At 31.5% G+C, this 21,420-nt stretch overlaps 1 protein-coding gene across 6 annotated transcripts in view; it reads right to left on the bottom strand.

The window, feature by feature from the left end:
* The window catches only part of LOC108733578 (cAMP-specific 3',5'-cyclic phosphodiesterase), a 565,440-nt gene that overhangs the window by 230,850 nt on the left and 313,170 nt on the right, over window positions 1-21,420 (bottom strand). For 2 of the 6 annotated variants that reach the window (XM_018464773.1, XM_018464772.1), the window contains exon 1: window positions 10,800-10,987. The exons of the other annotated variants lie outside the window; for them this stretch is intronic. The gene's annotated coding sequence lies outside the window, so the exon portion shown is untranslated. Of the gene's footprint in view, window positions 1-10,799; window positions 10,988-21,420 lie in introns of those variants that run through there. 6 annotated transcript variants of the gene reach the window in all.

Raw genomic sequence — 21,420 nt, forward strand, 5'->3', positions numbered from 1 at the left:
TTCTGCTATTAAAGATGAAGCAAATATTTTTTTAGAACTATAACAACAAAGTAAGTAGTTTTATTAAAATTTGATTGTATTATACATTTTTCTTTTTTAAATGGATTATTGGTAGTGTTTTGTATATATTTCTGGATTACGCAGTAAATTAGAATAGAGCCTTATTTTTATATTGTGCTACTTATAACCTTTAAGGCACAAGGAAAGCAGAAAAATTTGTATTTCAAAAAAAAATTAAATTTAAGGATTATGATATTTTAGCCAGAGAATTTCTTACTAATATCGTTATTTTCTGAAACATGAAAGAGAGCGTTACCTGCTCGAAATTCCCTTGAAGGCACCCTACAATTAGAACAGCACAATAACTAAAAGAAAAATAATCAACCTTCCTTAAGAAAAACGAATCATTTATTTTAGACACGTCGGGCACAGGTATGGGATCAGTAAAATGATAAAAAGATACATCGGCGGTTCCGGTGAAAGAAAAGAATTACCGATCTCCTTATTTCAAAATAAACGTACAAAAAAGGAGAAAGAGTACACAAGAAAACGAATAAATTTAGTTCATTTATCCAATTGATTAGTTATCAATTAAATTCCGTATTGAATTTCAAAATAATCCTTCAATCGGTTATAGGATTCCAAGATCGCAGAGCGCCACTACTCTATTCCACCAATTTTGTTACTCAGAAAACAAGTAATGTCTGGCAGCTTTAGGATCTTCCTTCTATTTCGCATTGTACTGAAAGCATGCGAAAATGTTTGTTAAAATAAAAATGCCGATAATATTGCCTTCCCTATGGAAAAAATCTAATTTTATGTTAGGAGCACAATTGTAAAAGCATTTCGTAGCAAATGAAATTTATTTTTCGCTTAAGGAATGTCGTCAACTTCTATAAAAACGTGTTCTTAAAGCTATTGCTTCTATAACATACAAATTGACACGTTCAAAGTCGATGACGGAAACGAAATGGAATTACGTGAAAATAGGAAATTGACAAGTTGGTTAATTACAGTTTTTACTTGGTGAATGTGAAAAACTACAACTAACATTTATACGAGACAAGTAAAATTTTATTGGGAAACTTAAACGTCGATGAAAGACTTTTCGGGAAACTCCGTGTTATTTAATTTTCCACTTGAATATTTATCTAACTTTATCAAAGCGTTTGGAAACGTGTCAACATAATAAATTCTAGATTATTATACTCCTAGTGTAATTAACCTTTTTTATAATTCATTTTATCGATAAGAAGACACAACAATCGAAAGTGTGGTGCAATAGGGCAGTTAATTTCTATTAAAAGTACTCAGTAGTTATTGATCAACGATGGTTTAATTGATAAAATTTTTTTAGTCATTTTTTTATTCGATAATTAAAGAAAAATACTATTTCTTTTTAATTGAACGACCCATTCGTTTTCCCCTGAAGGAGTTTTAGGGGAAAACCAATTTTCAAAAATTACGAAAAAGTTAAATTGTCTTCTGAGTGGTATAAACATTTTCTACGAAATCACTTTTAATGCCAGTATTCTGTTTCATTATAAATTCAGTTGCTATATGTCTTCAATTTTTGTTTTGATGATTTACATTATAACATGCAAATTAGTACCTTATCACTATTTGCATACATTTTATTCTATATTCTGTTTCATTGCGTAAGTTACACTTTTTCAGTTTCATTTGGAGTAGTTTCACCGTATTTTTGACGATTTTTCGAAAAATTTAAATTAGTATTTCTCAATTATGTGATAATTTCTGAAGAACCGTACGTAAAATGACTCTACACACTGAGTAATAATTTCAAGGGATATTTACTCTAAATTATGAAGACCGCTCTTATGTGGGATACCTTTTAAAATTAATTAATTTCTTACGAAAGATGCTTGACTGATTCCCCCTGACAAAGAGTCACGGTGATGAGGGTTGAGCATCAATCTTACAAAATAAACTTGTCAAACTTATTATAAAGATAAGCAAATTAACTTTCAGTTGCAATACAAACAAGTGGTTTCCTTTCTATTATTATTTCTTTCGGAACAGCTTTTTAGCTTGATATTATTGAATATACTGATAATACTGTGAAAATTAATTTAAAAGTTACAAATACCAAATGCGAATGCGAATTTACGCTTTTTTATATTTATTTATTTACGTTTTACGAAAAATAAATAACAAGTTGTTACCTGGCCATCAGAGATTCATTTCGATTTAAACTTTATTCTGTATTATTAGGTATTACCTTTACCAAATTAATGTTCTGACTTTATAAAGTATCATACAACACGAAGTTAATGAACATTTTTTAATAATGGAGAAAATAAATTTTGTATGGTGCGGTAAACAGAAAAATCCAAAAGAGAGTTGGAAACTTTTCGTAGTTAAAAACTTTCAAAATAAATCTTTACCAGTTGAAGTACTCATTTAAAAACGTTAACAATCTTTCGATCCAAAAGCAGTCTTATTTTTTTCTTCTAAATTAAATGCCATGCAGGGAAGACCCGTTTCAATTTCTAAGTTTCATTATTATCTAATTAATTTTAGCAAACGTTGTAGACTATATATCTGAAATTTTAATTATGTATATATGTAGGTATCTATGTATTTATTTAATTGCAATGGATCAAACGAATTTGTGACAAATAATCCTTGTTAAGAGGAACGATTATCCGAAAAAGTATTTACAAGTTACTATTGCATCAACTTTAACTGTTTATGATCTCAATAAGCAGCCAGAATAAACCAAAAAAAGCAATGTGTGACAACAACTACAAAAATTTTCCCTCATCAGGTAGTTTGTAGTGGATGGAAAATTATAAATGAATTTTCACATTAATATTTCAATGTTTTACCCTTGGAGGTGAAATTTTTGTATTTATTTACCACTGAATAAAAAGAAATGAAAATAGAAAACTTCAACTTTGTTGTACATTCTTTAAATAAAATACTTTTCTGTCACAATTAAATTACAAAATAAATAAATATATGTATTCGGTATTAACTCAGACTGATAAATTGTAGCCTTAAAAGTTTAGCGTTTATTTGATCAAATGACGTCCAAGAAGCTAATGAAGCATGATCAAATAAATGTCATGTACCATTAACAACGGTACCTACGCATCGTTCAGATGTATAACTTTTATAACATAATACAGAACGAGCTAATCCTATTTAGGAAGCCAATTTCTTTAAAAGTTCTGCATGTAGATTGTTGCATATTGTTCACAAACAGTTAAGGATGTCGGATGTTATAGTTTTAGGGAAATGCAAAGATTACCTCCGAACACGAATGACTGGAGGTGTGTATCCAACCAGTCTTAAGACTGACGAACCTATGATGATGTAGTAACAGCAATTTTAAGTTTTCCACGAGAAACAAAAATTGAAATATTACATCAATTATACATTGTCATTAAGGTCCTACTCTGTAAAGGTTCTGTTTCCACTGAATTGAATCAAGTCGATCAAATATAAAATAAAGGCTAATATTTACAAAGAGACGTCTAAAGTAGAATATTTAGTATATTCTGTATTTGTGTTTGTAATTTAAATGGAAGGAGTTCAAATGAACCATATATATACATATCTGCTTCTCTAGCGATATGTTAATACTTAAAAATTAACACGTTATTTCTCTACATGGATCTTTTTATAGATTATGAGTAATTATTTGCTTTTTCTTAATGCATTTTGGTGAAACTGTTTCCTGCATTACACAAACAAAAAAATATACAACTTAATGCAAGAAAATTATTTTGCACATGATGGATGTGCAGCGTGTAATGTCTATAATTAAAAAACTTGTTAATTTTCCAACAAGAATTCGTTATTGAGAATTGATAATTACGACTGTATTTATCTATTAACGTCGTCACGAAATTAAATACTAACGATCTTATTCACATGACCTGCGATATATGTTACATGTAGATACGTGTATATTTTTAAGTACCTGTACTTAATTATTATTAATAGATTAAAATATGTACATGTATGTGCTTTTACCCAGATACGAATATGGAGCACCGTTATTTTGTTGTGGGTATATACATAAACTAAAAATAAGCTTATCAAATATTCTTATCTACAACAGAATACAAATATATTTACGTGGTAAAAAAGGTTCACTGCAAACCATTATGTGCGAATAAATCAGATAATTAAAAATATTGTTTAATATTGTTGCTTCTGCTATATTAGATATGTCCTTATACACAATGTCCCATAAATAATTATCGTTCGACTGCGTGTAGTAGTCCGCAAATCTATGCAGAAAACAGAACGATATTTTTATTAAAAGTATCGTGGTTTTTAACTTAATTGAAATGTTTTATTTTGCACATTAAAAGCACATTTGTACATATTGTTTTGCACTTTACAATCTACAAGCAGTTACTCAAATTTTAGGTAAACGTCCCCGAAGGGGGTGGGGATGGGGGGATCGAAAGAGAAGGTCTCCCCCACCAATGTACCATAAAAAGTTCATGGCGGTCTCACCCCCATAAAAAGTTATAGGGGTTCAAAGTTAATAAATATGCCAATTTTTATACATTTCTAGGCATGTAAATATTTATATAGTCATTCTTAAACAATATTCAAAGGTAAAACCAATGAAAAATACATAAAAATATTGAGAAAGTTATATAAAACATTATTTAAATATCTTTATCAATAGGGTAGGTTAGGTTAGGTTAGGTTATCGGGTTTTGTTCAAGTGACCACCCTCTTTCGACCCCCCATTCCTTTTTCGATCCCCCCTATCCCCACCTCCGTCTAACCGCCACAACTTTTTATGCGGGTGAGACCGCCACGAACTTTTTATGGTACAGTGGTTAGGGAGACCTCCTCTTTCGATCCCACCCACCCCCACCCCCTTCATCTAGACATTTACCATATTTTTTTACATACATACTGTCAAATAATTCTACCATCTGCGTGCTTTACAATTTACAAGCAGTTACATAAATTTTTATTTAAACATTTTGTTGTATGTTTTACATTATGCAGTTTTATTAAGATAAGAAAAACGCGCAGTAGTTACTCTCGCGTTGTAAATAATATTTGAAAACATTACAGAAAAAGAAATTCCAAAAGTAATTCCTTCATAATCGTAACATCAAAGTGACTGGCTGGTGCAAATTATTGTAAAATAATTGAACTTTTACTAATCATAAAACTCATTTTTTTGGATGCCATTGGTGTTCTTCATTCATCATTTGTGGGACACTCTGTATAAAGTATATCCTATTAAAGGTCGTGACCAAACAGCTCACATAATTAGTATACAAACAGCGCTAATTAATTAAATAACCGATGATTATATCGAAGCGTAATTTGAATAATTGTAAAAAAATTACAATTCTGTTTTTCGTGACTTACGAGCAGTAACTAGTTTGCATAATAAAACGGTTTTTCTGCAAACATTTGCTTCGCCGTTGTCGTTATTTTGTAATGCCTTTTCTAAATATAGCTAATAATTACGCATGTTAATAATATAAAAAATATAATAAGTAATCTGTCTTATAACGGATCTCGTAAACAGTTTTTTGAAAAAAGAAATGATTGAGCACCTGCGCACGATTTTGGTTAACATAATCATTTTTTTATCACATTCGTTTACGGCAACATACGGTAGGGTTAACGTTAATATTAGTATTTATGTAATGTTCCTCCAAGAAAGACTGAAAAGCAAGCCTTTTCCGGCTAAAATTTCTTTATTCATTATGCTTGAATAAATAATGGCAACAAGTTACGTCAAAACGTCGTTAATTAGTTGTTATTCAAATAGAACAGAAGAACGAGTAATTTCAGTTCGGGAACAATTACAATTTCGTGTTGCTTAAAATCATATAATTTTAGTCTTCCTCTGTACTTCTGAAAATTGAACAATACTTTTATTTAATAAAAATTAATTAGAAGTGGTCTGTATTCTGTCGAATCTGCCAGACGCGGATCGCGATTTCAATCTTTTTGGATCTCATCAGCGCGTCGCAGGCAGCTCCGACAGAACACAGACCAACTTTTACCTGCTGTCTTAACAGTGCGTTTCAGAAAATACTACAAACGGCACAGTGAACGCCATCTGTAGCACGATGCTACATTTTAGGATTACGTATTTTTCAACAAGGTCCACTTGTGTGGATATCTACTTGCTGAAAACGAATCCTGGCGTAGCCAACCTCAACGTGATAGGCACGTTAGCTTAATCGAATAAAATAATTCGAAGTGGTCTGTATACTTTTATTTATTTTATACTGAATGTTTAGACAGTGACTGTTCAAAATGTTTTATAGACCGAGATTCAACTAAAGCTTCCTAATAAATGTTCCGACATACTACCAATGTTAACACCGACTGCCGTAAAAAGAAATGCTCCTCTGAGCGAAAGCTCGTTGAATAAGAAATGGAGATTTAAAATAAGAAAGCTTTTTTTCTTTGTGAAATCGAGTTTGGAAGGCATTTCCGATAATTTCACAGAAACTGTTTCAGGAATATCGAAATAAATCATCCAGACGAGAATAAAAAAGCAAAAAAGAAAAACTGAAATAGAATATCTTCTGTCAAGCATACTATTATTATTATCATTACAAAAATTTCAACCTTAACTATACCGTCTTTTTTAATAGTTCGATTTATTACCATTTCGAGGATTTGTTGTATATGATAATGATATTTTCTGTTATGACTACATTCAATACCAAATTATAAATATTATATCCAGTTTCAGTTTCATCCCTTATTTTTAATGAAGGTGCAGATTCGAATCCAATTTTAGGATGTAAGGTTCCTTTATCGTGAAACGACAACCTACGTTTCGCGTTCATTACAAGGGTTTGTCAATCTTGTTTTTGTTGCTAATACATTATGTTAATCAAAAAGTGTGGTCTGCAATCTAGGTCTATATGTATTATTTATCAATACAGAACAGATTTTTAACACAATTTAGATATTCTTTGTCACCAAATGAATTATTAATAGTATTTATTGTTTTATCTTCAAGTTTTATACATTGCTTTTATAATATTTAATTACCTATAACTGTTTATTACTTTAGCCGTATCTACATTGCGCTAAAAATCTGTTTTGTATTTATTGTTCTGGATCATACACCATATTATCTGATTAACGTAATGTATTAACAACGAAAAAATACAACGTGTAATTATAGAACACGCTACTGAAGTGAAACTTCTTCAAACACAAAAACATACCGGGATAGAGGTTAATCAATTGGTTTAATGTTATTATTTGTACACTATGAATTTAAATTTTACACTATACATGCCGGAGTTGCCTGTAACGAACGTTGCATTGAAGCGCTTTCACGGCTCAAGCGATCCCTACTACGAACTCGACTGCGTGACCGAATAGAGGGGGAACATCCGTTGCATGATTTCGTTACGTAGCAACCCGCGTGAAACGAACTTACCCTACAGTGCGTAAAGAAGTTTAACTTCAAAAATAATTTGATAAAGAGTTGTAATTAAGCAAAACGTCGGTAATTGTTTTTATAATAAAAAAAATGCATTACTTTAAATTTATACTCCAATTATTTATAAATATTATAAGCAACTGAAATAATACTACACAATATTTATTTAATAAATTATTGCAATTTTCGGTACCTTCTAATTCCAACGACTAATTTAGTTTCCTTTGTTTCAGTCATAACAATAAATACTTTGTGATCATTATTAATTGAAACATTAATTTCTGCTCGACTAATTTCATTTAGGAATTAAAATTTGAACCCTATATTTAAGTACATTACTTTGAAGGATAATAAAACTCGCCGTCGGAATGGCTTTAGAAACTTACAATGTTGCCCATTTTGTGAAACGAGGCAGAGAATTCTTGCAACACGTTCTACTTATTGGAGTACCTACCTATTAATGGCAAATAATTCATCAGAAAACAGCTGGTAAGAAAGTAGAAGTTTTCCGACTGTTTTTAGAAGATTTAATTTAATATATATGTCTAGTAGATTATAATCAAGTTTAATAAGATGAAACTAACTCACCTACTAATAGTTTTTGTAACATTCGTGACTCAAACTTCTAAATTAGTTTTTTTTAGCATGCAGAAGTATGTATAATTAACATTCATTTGTGACTGTTCAGAAACTCCGCTTAGAACAATTAGACCTGCTTGTATTTTACACAGGTGAACAAATCCAATTTCGTTTATCAAGTTTTCAATTACAAAACGGTTACCTAACAAGTCTTTTTAGTGTTTGTACATGTTCAATAATTCCATAAATATTGTTTCTTATGCTTATTAAGTGAACTGCATTGCAGTTTTGAGGTTGCCGGCTGTGAATATTTTATAGGTACAAAGGCTGAGCTTTCTAAAGCTCGCGTTAAGCGGTATGTACTTTAGGTATATGCTCTCTAAGTAAAACCTGTTAGGTGCAAGGGTCACCATTTTAGTATGGATTTTCTCTATTCTTTGTTAGGAAATGATTAAGAAGTGGACTTGATTACTGTTAATTACAGAATAGTAAATAAAAAATATTCAAATGGGTACCTATAAATTATAATATCAATACATTTCCTTAAAATATGTCTTCAAACAACTTTTACATCAAAAATTAAATGGGTGATATACTTTACCAAACAATACTATTTTTATGTTGAAGAAATTACAATCCCAAATAGGGTTGTGTAATTTTAGTAAAATAATTCAATACTTTCAAATAAAGTTCTAAGCAGTTATAATTTTTGAACCTAAACCTATAAATTTTAAATTAGGACTGTTTCTTGTTTCACAAATACGAAAACAATGAGATTTAGAGGTATATTTTTATAAATAAATCAACACGAAGATACGAAAAGGAAAATTTCAGGGATTTTAATGGACTTGACTTGATTTGTTTCGGTGATTACTTGGTAATCAATTGCATAAATTCATGTATATGAAAATAGAAGCAAATACAGGATTTGTAGGGAAGCCTTTAGCCTTACAAATTAAAAAAAATTTTAGTGTTTAATTACGATACATGAAATTATTATAGAACATACCAAATAAAAAGTAGATTAGTCAAAATAACTTAAACAGACTGCAACTTCTATTTGGAGCACAGTACATGTGGTCTATAAACAGATAAAAATGTACCAGAATATTGGAAATGATCACTCCGTATATGATGCTTCTTCTGAAGCATTTTGGGAACATCAGAAAAAATCATGGTAACTTTTCCCATCATTTTCCTGAATTTTTCCCCGTTCAAACAAAGTCTATTCCCTCGGAATTACATGTATGTACAATGTTTGCTAATGGAAGGTTTCGTGTTTTGGATTTGCCCTGCAACCTCATTTTTTATAGGAAAAAATGTAAGGCAAGCAAAGGGAAGATGGTTACACGATATATTTGTTTCAGTTTACCGAAGGGAGACCTATATAAAGAAGTAAATTTGAGGATTTCGCTTCGAGCCATTCGTACCTACAATCATTCTAAGAGGGAGATGCTATCTTACAAACGTAAAAATCAGTATTCTGGTAGCGAACATCTTAAAAAACAAGATGACATTTGTAAGATAGTAAAAAAAACATTACAAAAATTCAATGTTATGTAGCCTTTTACAACATGAGGGAAATGTTATTTTAAGTTAACGATTGTACTAACGATACGTAGACATAACGGAGGTTACCTAAGTATATATATATATATATATATTTTAACAGTGAAAACCAGGATTGTCATTGTTCTGTTACATTTATTTACATTTTTATTATTGACTGCATAAACAAAAAACAAAAATGTATAGCATAAATAGACGTCACCATTTAACTTGGTTTGTTATTACTGTTTTTTCATTAATTTCATACAGGGACGACTGGCTAATAACAAACAATTAAAGAATATATTGTAAATTATGTGTCTATTTTAAGTGTATTGTTTATTTGGATTTATTCTTTACGTCTTATTATTACCATGACTAGTAATTATTAGCACTTTTAATGGAAAACAGTAAAATGCAGGCTTACAGTGTACAATTTTAACGTTTATTCATGCCTGAAAACTAAAAGAGTAACAGCGTATTTATGAGAATTCATAAAAAGAATCTGTTAGAAGTAAAATGCTGAAGAAAGGTATTAAGTACCACGCTAGAATAAACTTTCCCTAAAAATTATTTTTACTATTAATAATTTCCTTTCGTACTTATCTAGTTATTTTGTATTAATACGTACTGGTCACAAAACTTTCTATTTTTTATGTCAACCGAATTTTACTACATGCTTTAGTTCCTTTTTGACTTTTTTTGTAATCTACAAAAAGTTGACTCGAAGTTTTTTCGAATTTGTATTAGAACCTGTACCTGGGTTAGTTCAATTTATATGTTAACTAATAAAATAGTTTCTTTTGAGATTAGAACAGATTGTTCTATACAAAATTCTGTTTCTTCCATCTATTTTAAGATATTTAAAGAAGGTTTTATGTGTAGAGATATCTAAATAAACGATCGGTGCAATTTGAAACAGTCAGGACGTTTTTATTTTTGAATTAATTAGCGACTGTTATAAGCTTGTGCTTTGTCAAGAGTCGAAATTTACTATTGTTATTTTCTTCGTTTGAAAAGTCAATTTAAAGTCTTATTAAAACTTCACTAAAGAAGAGTTCAAGTGGCTCTCCGAAACTCCAGAAGAGCACTTAAGCAATATCGTGAACGCATCGTTGGAACGGTTTGTGTAGAAACCTGGTATTTCCGATACAATATCCTGATCAAACAATGTGCACAGGAGAGCTTGCCAGTGCATGGAAGACTAATGGTAAGTATTATTTTTAGCTGATGTTAATACCTAGTTATCGTTAATCCTAGTTAGGCGTCCAATAATTATCCAAGGAGGCGTGAAAATAGCACGCACATAACAATGTTCGCACGGCTCACTTTATACTGTTAATTTTTTCAAAATACATATACCTATATTGAGTATGTTCGATATATCGAGTTCACCTGTCGGAGTGAGCGGTTTCCAGAGGCCGCTGCGACTAACGAGCGCGTTTACCGGAGCACACTGATTGTGAGTGCCACTACTGCGATGAGTTGCTTGCGCACGGATGTGCACGATATTCGTCGGTTCGGCACGAGTTCGTCCTGAAAAATTCAATCTACTACTCATTGTCAAGCTATTATTTCGTTTATAATTAGCTTATACCAGTTCAGTGGGAAAACAATGAGCTAGGTAGTTGTATTGTAGTAGGTAAATAGCGATAGGGATATTTTTTTTTAAGTTTCCTGTCGAGAGTGTTCGTTGAAAATTTCTGATTGGAAGGCATGTTCCATGTGACCTGGAAAATTGGATTATCGCGCCTAGTGGAAAGGGGCTTAACATAGGCCGATGGACGGTCGATGTGCCGAAGCCGCGCCGCGACGGGGTAAACATACAGCGCACCGTTAGAACATCGGAAGTTCAAGAGTCTATTCGTTGAAATTCTTTTTCTATGTCAGAAAAACCCATGTATGTATCTTGTTTTGTCAGAAGGAAAAATAAAATATAGCCAAATCCGATCTTAACGTGTGAGTCGTACCTACGATTTATTAATGACAAACTTTTAAGTTTACCTTTCCTTTCATTACAACCAATCATACACAATAAAAAAACAAAGTAGCTAAATATGATAGACGTATAGGTACGATTTCGACATGAGTTCTAAAAAGTTTTGATTTCCGTTTCGTGACTTTTAACAATTTGAATGCCGATTTTTGACAACGTCAACAATAAAAAGCAATTTTCTGGTTTTTGCATTGTCAATGGTTCTAAAGGATCCCATTAGATAATCCTGTTTCGAACCAAAAAGCGCAATACACCTCAACATCGTAATATACTTATGGTATATGTTGGTGTACTCAGAGGTGCAATAAAACTTGTGTATTAACCTACCAACGCAACTTTTCGTTACAGCTACTACTAACACTTTTAGTTTTCATGCGTCATATAACTCTATATTCTGTATTGTTGTTTGATTACAGCTCTGAGTACAATTTTCCCATAAGTACATTATGTCGTTGAGATACACCACACTTTTGCAGGGTCTATTAGCATTCTTGGTCCGAAACCATAACATACCCGTTGGTATAATACATCAACAGCATAAATGTATACTTTAACGTATTCAATACCTTGTATCTTAAAAGTCCTTACAGAAAAATGCAACTTTAAGGCGTCATATCTCATCACCTTTGACCTACACGTCGAGAACTACCAGAATCCAAAGTTTCAAAGTGTTTGACAGAAGGCCATTTTCCGTAAGGATCTAGCGGGATCCTTCGCTTAATCATTAACGGCAATGAAAGGGAAAGTGGAAATTCCCCAATCACTATTCAAGAAACAGTGGAAAAAGTATTGGCAACCAGGTTAAGGGTTGCACAGAAAATTGAGCATGAAAAAAAGCAAAATATAATGTCGGAAAACACTAAAACGCACATGTGAAAACAGCCAAACACTAATCATTTCGAGGAAAATGTGAAAATGGAACTTCAGAATGTGATTTATGATTTATTTAGATCAAAAATCAATGATTCTCTTCATTAAAAGAAACTATAACAAAGCGAGGTACTGCTAAACTTCAACTTAAATCACTTTTCGATTTTGACCTACTACAAATTTCCTCAAGTTAATGAGGAAAATATTTTTGTTGCTGTTGTCATCCCCCGCCGGGAATCGAACCCGAATTAATTACAGTGCTAGTTTTCGTTATAAAAGGGATTGTAACCGAATATTTCTATGTGAGCAAGTACAGATAGCTAGTCAGAGGGCTCAACTATTTCTTAAAGAAATATAAATAAGTAGACAATTCCAGTCAAAATTTAGGAAAGGAATATTTTCAGATAAAACGTGGATATTTTCAAATGGAAGTGGCTCAAAATCCTGATAAGATGAGTCCGTAAAAAGCGTCAAAAGGAATTTATCAGTGACGCTGAGCTTTTATACTTTCATTCTATAGCTACAAACAGTTAGCTCGCTTCGTTTACGGTTTTTCAGTATTCTTCAATATTATATTTTGTCTTTTTTTTCTGTTCCGCCCTTAAACTGATTCCTGGAGGCATTGGGTCTTTCCTACTGTTTCTTGGATAATGGCTGGGAAATTCCACTTTCTTTTTCATTTAACCAATCAAAAAAGAATTCTTAAAGCACTTGAGTAACTCCGATAATTGAAAGCGCTGACAATGACTGTTTTTCAGTGACGGTTTTCTAAAAAAGTGTGAAGTTAAAAATAGATTTTATGTAATATTTTAACAGTGAAAACCAGGATTGTCATTGTTCTGTTACATTTATTTACATTTTTATTATTGACTGCATAAACAAAAAACAAAAATGTATAGCATAAATAGACGTCACCATTTAACTTGGTTTGTTATTACTGTTTTTTCATTAATTTCATACAGGGACGACTGGCTAATAACAAACAATTAAAGAATATATTGTAAATTATGTGTCTATTTTAAGTGTATTGTTTATTTGGATTTATTCTTTACGTCTTATTATTACCATGACTAGTAATTATTAGCACTTTTAATGGAAAACAGTAAAATGCAGGCTTACAGTGTACAATTTTAACGTTTATTCATGCCTGAAAACTAAAAGAGTAACAGCGTATTTATGAGAATTCATAAAAAGAATCTGTTAGAAGTAAAATGCTGAAGAAAGGTATTAAGTACCACGCTAGAATAAACTTTCCCTAAAAATTATTTTTACTATTAATAATTTCCTTTCNTTCCACTTTCTTTTTCATTTAACCAATCAAAAAAGAATTCTTAAAGCACTTGAGTAACTCCGATAATTGAAAGCGCTGACAATGACTGTTTTTCAGTGACGGTTTTCTAAAAAAGTGTGAAGTTAAAAATAGATTTTATGTAAAAATCCATTTTAAGTACTAATTTTTATGAAATTTTCATCGCTTAATTTTTCTGGAAGACTTCTTTCTGACAACTTGTTCTTAAAATATATTTTTGAAATGATTTTCTTATTACAATGAGTACAATAAACTGTTTTGTAAATAATAGTAATGATCACCATCAACTAAATATTTATAAGTATTCAGGAAAAAAACCGTTAAGATTCAAAGTAAAGCTTATCGGTAGTCAACTAAAATATCACTGTTAGTGTCATCAATCACACTTTATTCGTAATTAAGAGGCCTCAATACGTCAAGGGATTAAGGGGCAGCATTTGAAAAATTACCTCACGATCGAACTAGCGTAAATATCGTAATAATAAAGACATATTGATATCACTGTTTACATAGGAAATATGGAAAATTGCCAAGGGAAAATGATAAGATTTATGCTCAGTGTCAATTGGGGTATAAGATAGAAAGAATACGTATTTAATACTATCTTTTAATTTTGTGTTAGGTTATTTGCTTTTTTTGAAATTGTTGGTATTAATAATTAAGCATTCCAATTGTGACGTTACAGGATACCGTGGATAGAGAAGGTTAGAAATGAAGAAGTATTAGAAAGAACAGGAGAACAGAGAACTCCATGGAAACCAATAAGAAATAGGTGAAATAGGTTGACAGCACACCTTCTCAGACATGAAGGGTTAGCCAGAGACATATTAGAGGCAGAAACAGGAGTTAAGAGGAGTAGAGGTAGACCTAGATTAGATTACTGATCACAAATAGTTAAGGATGTACAATGTTCTAGTTTTACGGAAATGCGAAGATTATCTCCGAAAAGGAAAGAGTAGACGTGCGTGTCCAATCAGTTAAATAAAATTGGGTATCCAAGGTCGTTAGTGCTAAGACTGGATGGACACACACCTCCACTTTTTCCTATCTTGAGCTAATCTGCGCATTTCAGTAAAACTAGAACAAACCACATTCTTAACTATTTGCGAACAGTAATCTAATCTAGGTCTACCTCTACTCCTCTTAACTCCTGTTTCTGCCTCTAATATGTCTCTGACTAGACCTTCATGCCTGAGAAGGTGTCCTACTAACCTATCTCGCTCATTTCTTATTGACTTCCATAGAGTCCTCTGTTCTCCTATTCTTTCTAATACCTCTTCAGTTATAACCTTCTCTATCCACGGTATCCTCATCATTCGCCTGTAACACCTCATTTCGAACGCTTCTAAACTTTTTTTTTCTCGCAGCGCCCACTGTCCATGTTTCGCACCCGTACAGCGCCGCGCTCCAAACACAACTTTCATAACCTTTTTCGAATTTCTAAATTAACCGTTCGCGAGCATAGAAGTGACTTCTTCTTATTTGATTAAATCAAAAAATTTTAAATGGATACTTCAAAATTTCTCAATTCGACCTCAATGATGTTCGCATGCCCTTTGTAATATTATCATTAATTAATAACCTGATGTTTATAATGTGATTCTGCAAAACTTCCCGTAGTGGGCATGCCCATTCGAGAAATGTGTAGAATTTATGGATTATCCAGTTTCTCAATGAACTCCGATAAAAGCGGGTAATAAATTAGATGGTATTGGATGAGAAGGGTATCATACTCCTGGGAAAAACAGAGATCCACCCACGCCTGTTAAACAGGAAAAGAATCGGGATTATATACGTTCAAACTGCGTACTTACACAGGGTCATTTGACAGTAATGTGGAAACAATGAAAAAACAAATGATAATTTGAGGGTTCACGATATTGTTTCTATTAGAGAAGATATGATCAAAATCGTCCGTTTAATATAGCCAACAATTAATGACAATAATAAAAATACAAAAACAGCGGGTCTATTTCAATTAATTGAGGAGAGTTGTCTGAGTTTTCCTATTTTCAGAGTTTTAAGGATTTGTTTGAAGAAAAAATATTACGTACATGGTATTTTTTTTGAGTATTGGGTATGGTATTCTAAGTGTAAATAATTTCTTTATGAATTACAGAAATTCAGAAAATACGAAATACGTTTTCGATAATGGAAAAATATATCAACAATACTCCAATAGAATGAACTTAGGTAGTTGATCACATACTTAGAAACATAAAATGACGTATATTACCATAAGATATTTACCTCATTTTTGATTTCATCATACCTTCTCAGAAGGTTTGAAATTAAAGCTGTATTATATGAGAATTCGCACATAAAATGTAATCAGAGGTCGGAAATATAAGGCATTAAAGTATCTAAGTATCGTAAACACAGTTGGTTAAGAAGATTATTATACAGCTACCTAAAACTAAACTAGAAATTTCATGAAAACTAAATCACAGTCTATCGTCTTATAACCAAAGTAAGCACTAATACCGTTTCATCTATTAAAAAACTGAGTACAACTCTCACAATTTAAGCAGTTATACCTTACAACCAAAATAATACATAAATTCAGAAAAACTGATGTTACAGAAATAGACACTTGTTATTCACTAAATTAATTGTGGTCATAATAAAGTAATATAGCTACAAATACAATTTTTTTTGTGTTGTTTTGAAGCCAAAGTGCGTCAAAATATGCAAAACATAAATAGGGTTCGTGCAGATGTACCTTCAACAGATACATTAAACCTTTTTTTCGTCAAAACCGAAACAACTTGTTATTTCTTTACACCTTAGATAATAAGATTCGAATGGTTGGATTTGTTTGGATATAAAACAGTAAACAAAAAATAAAATAGGGTCTAAACACGCAATTTTTATTGTTTATTCTATTTTACTAGTGTCCTTTCGAAGTTCAAAAAACTCCTTTGGTATATGAAGCTAACATCCCCATCTTGATAATACCGTTAATCCCTCAAGTCGTTTAACAATTCATACGTAAACTTTAAACCTCAAAGGGGTTTACAAAGCTGATATACGTTTAGTGTTTCAATATATTTATAGATAGATGAATAAACTTTGTAAGAACGCAACATAAATTACCGGTGAATATTTGATAAATACATTTTTGGTTAAGAAGTTTATTAGAATATAAATACATAAAGTATTTCAATTCCAACATGACGATATACCGCCCGCATTGGACGTTCGTACCACAGAGAGATTTCTATTGATCTTTGAAAGAAAAAACAGTACATTTATATACAAATGAACTTGTGTAACACTCGAACTACTGCAACTTTTGACATGTACTTATTTATTCCAAACTCTCCACCTCGAATTTCTCCATTTCTTTAACTTGAGATTCGATCTATCTCAATTGCATTTTAACTCATTTAAAAAGTTCGAGGTAAGGAAAATCCTTGCAAAAGATTAATTTCATTACAAGAATAGTTTCTGGGATATTACGGGATACGTCTTGTTATCGTTACCTAACCTAACCTCAGACTGTTGCTAAAATCTTATTTTTGTACCGACAATAAAAAACAGGATTAACTCGGTTAAACTTCCATCTTTAAACTACGCTTTGAATATTGCTTCGGGTATATAAATGTTTGTCCTTTTATAATTAGAATCTGAAACCAGCTACTACCAACTTTTTGTTTAATGTGTGTGGCAACAACAGCGGAGCACAGTATGTCAACAATACGTCGTTATAGTATTGAATCCTTTTATAAGTGGATAACAAGATAAAAGCATCTAAGTTAAGTGAAAAACTTTCTTCGTTGGAGGGAAAACTTTCAGTACATCTAGTTACCTGTTAAGGGGGAGTTTGCAATATTTCCATATTCAAGTTGGCTGATAATTAACTACTTCCCAAGTAAGATAATTAATCCCTTAAGGTAATTACATTATTTAAGACAAAATTTTGTTGTTATCCTTTATGAACATTGCCAATGGACACTTTCTGATATTTCGGCATTTATTTTAACCAATAGTTACGCGTGTAGTCAAAATTCTACCAAAGCGCTTAATTAAGGATGTTTGGGAGGTATGTCAAAATGCTACGAGACAAATAAAAATTTGGAAGAACGTTCCTCATTCAATTCTAAAACTCCTGTATAAATTACAAATCGATTCACTAAACCGTTAAAAAGTTATTGAAATTTTAAAAAATTGTAATTTTACACGTCATTTTATGGAGATTCGTTAACCGAACAGATTAAATTTATTTTTATTAACAGAAAAAAAGCTACCAGAAATTTCAAACTTTTATAATAAGTAACTTGAACTCTGGAGAATCACTTTAGCGTAAGGTTATTCAAATTCACTAAATGGTTATCGAGGAAAAAATGAAAAATTAGCTGAAAATCTCGTTTTTACTTGATAATATAATGATAATATTTATAATTGTCTGAAATAAATGCAATTTTAAAGTTTTAATTATTATTTAAACATATTAAAAAGTTTTACGCTCGTTATTAATAAAGATTGAAACTAAATATTTTTCTGTTTCGAAGTTGAAATCAAGGCATATTCACTGCCAAAAGTCAGTTAAAAATTTTTATGCGTTATTTCTTATTTTATTCAAAGTTTTTGGTCAAATTCCAAATATTCTCTCAACCGTATACTTTTTTTAGTACAAACTGTATTAATTTACCTCATGATACGCTGCAAAACCTAATTAATCACGAATTCCTAATTTTATGTACTCTGGTCTCCGATTGTACCTCCCAAATATCCTTAACTTCAATTTGTGACATTCTAAAACAATCGGAAACATAAAATTGTTATAACCGGAAAAATTTGCACTAGGTCGCGTTCCATTCTTGTTCGATGCAATACGTTTTTTCCTTTTTGCTTGCCTTAAGGGCAACATACACAAATTTTGTTTGTGTAAATCTGTAAATTTATGACACAGTATTTTCTGAATGATATTTCAAGTAAATACTTACTTAAAAAGTATACTAAATGTTAAAACACTTCAGCAAATCGATAGGTAGATTTCGTAACACTATTTTTGTCAACTGCCTACATCACTATATATAGCAATGTATAATAGTAATTTTGGTTCTAGTGTGCTTAGGCACCTATGTCAGCAATGAAAATTTGTGCAGCTGTCTCATCTGAAGATATGACTTTGCTTTTTGGAACCAGCTGACTATTAAAACGTCTAATAAAGGATGAAACTAAACTAACGCACTTACTTTTGACATTCAAGCGATACCGTTTAACAGCAATTTTTAATTAAAAATTTCTAATATTTCAATGGGCTTCAATTGGAACTAAACGAACGCCAAATATCAATATTCACGCTATCCAACCGTCAACAAGTTTATTAATAATCTAAATTGATGACCGTTGCTTTGAATCAAAAATAATACTTATTGGTACCCATAAAAAACCATAAACTGGGTATGTATATTTCTAAAATTTAATAATTTAATCAATCAGTACCTACACACTTCAGTTAGTTTCATAAAAAGTTTTTTTCGGTGATAATTTTGTCCTGTGTGTGCATATTTGTGAATCTGGTTCAAATATACGGATCTTACAATCAAATCTGAACAAAGTAAGTCCGATTAATGCCATAATAATGTGATAGTATTGAAAAAATCAGACCATTGTGAGTAAATTCAACGTGGAATGAATTAATATCAATTAAATTAACTAAATTGTACATATAAATACATACTGCTTGTCTGCATTGCACCTTTAATGACGACTAGTTCAGTGGACTTACCTGAAACAATAATAAATCAAATTAGTACATTAAAACAATAAAAACACAAGTATCGTATTCTATATAATAATAACCAAATATCTCTTAGTTTGCAAGTTCTTGACTCATGTGCCACCCCAATTGTTATTTGCTAATCGCTAAATTTCACGCTAACAAGCGGAAGTAAGTAACAAACCAAAAAAGATGCGTGTTAAGGAGTGATTTCGGGTTGGCAATGCCTCCACCAATCAACCAATAGTAAACTCTAAAGTTGTGTAAAATACGAAACAGATTATTGTTATCTGTAAAGAAACAAGCGCTATTAAAGTTCCAATTTGGTCAATGCGGACGTGACGTCAATGTTTCCGTTACCATGACAATTTACTTGAACAAACTCGAGTAAGCCTTACTTTGCCTTAGATATGCACATGTAAAACCGTCGCTACATATACATACATATATAGGAGCAAAAGTCGCAAACAAAAGCAAGTTGGTTGCTTTTTGAAATATGGAAACCGCAAATTGGAAAAGTGCGGTTAACTTTGAAATCTCTAAAGCGCATTCATTGTTAGGCGGAAAACAGACGGAAACCGTTGAAAAGAAAAAATCGCTTTGTTTGAAAATTCCATTTGACGATAACCACGATAAAATTTTTCCGTTTCATTCGAAAAACCATTCTGCCATCTTTTATGAGTTATGATGTAATCGTACTACCAATGTCAATCAACACACGAGAAGGGCTCCTCTACATATACTGCTTTACATGTAAAACAAAACGTTTACCGAACATGAACCCGAGTAAAAATAAAAAGAATTAATGACCTAAATTACCACCGAAATAGTTCCAACAAATTTGACGAAAATTTAAATTCTAAATTTATAGCTAAAATATTACCCTTTGAACCACTAAAACAACTTCAAACTAGCACCACATTGAAAAAGATCCGAAAGAGCCCTCAAACAGCGCCTCGTCTAAAAACCATACTACAATAGCACCAAAACAGCATCACATACAAAATCATCTAAAACAGCACCACAACGTACCGTATATAAAAATGAAAATATTGATTAATTAATACCAATTCATCCATCAGATATTTAAATTTTTATTAAATAATGTTAATACATATATACAGTTACAAATGATCATTTTTTTTGGAAAAAAAATTACATGTTCATCTCAATGTGATATCAATTAGAATTAATACATTCAAATTTTAATATCCCTTTAGTGCTGTTTCGGGGTTTATTTAGTATAAATGCGTCACTCTTTCGGTGGTATTTCAGTAGCTTTCTGGAAAGCAAATGGTGCTGTATCCGTGTTCTTTTCGTACTAAATGCGGTACTGTTTCAGTACTCCATTCGTACACAATCGGCGGTTTAGTCCTGCAAACGGACTTTTCCGGAAATATATTAGAGAAATTTATGGAGCTAGTTTGGTCGTAATTCGGTAGAGTGAAATTGAAAAGAATAATTTTTACTCGGAAAGTAACACATTTCTTTCTGAAAATGTATCCAGTTTCTCTGAAAACTTTCCTAAACCTATCGAACTGCCAGAAGCTTTTGAATAAAGCGTAACACCCACCAAAAGCTTTAGATTGCATTTATTTTACTTATTTGTTGCGTTCTGGGTCGTGAAATGCGAGAATGGTGGATCTTATTGCATTCATGTTGTACTACATTACGGTTAATGTTTTTAACAGGAAATAGAAATCGATGTGATGGGGAAGTTTTGTCACTGCACAATTCAAGGTCATAGGCCTTGAGATTCTGAACCACCTCTACATTAAGATATTTACTGGCGTTAGTTGATTCTTCAAGGAGTGTTTTAAGTAAAGACAACAACAGCGAGAACTATTGAAATAAAATGCATCTCGTGTCTCAAGTCATTTAACATTGAAGTTACAAGAGTTTAATGTTTTACTGCAAAGTCTAAAGTTTGTAGTTGTAACAGGCTGAGATACGTACAA

This window comes from Agrilus planipennis, unplaced genomic scaffold (assembly GCF_000699045.2).
Source record: "Agrilus planipennis isolate EAB-ADULT unplaced genomic scaffold, Apla_2.0 scaffold41, whole genome shotgun sequence".
NCBI classification, from domain to species: domain Eukaryota; kingdom Metazoa; phylum Arthropoda; class Insecta; order Coleoptera; family Buprestidae; genus Agrilus; species Agrilus planipennis.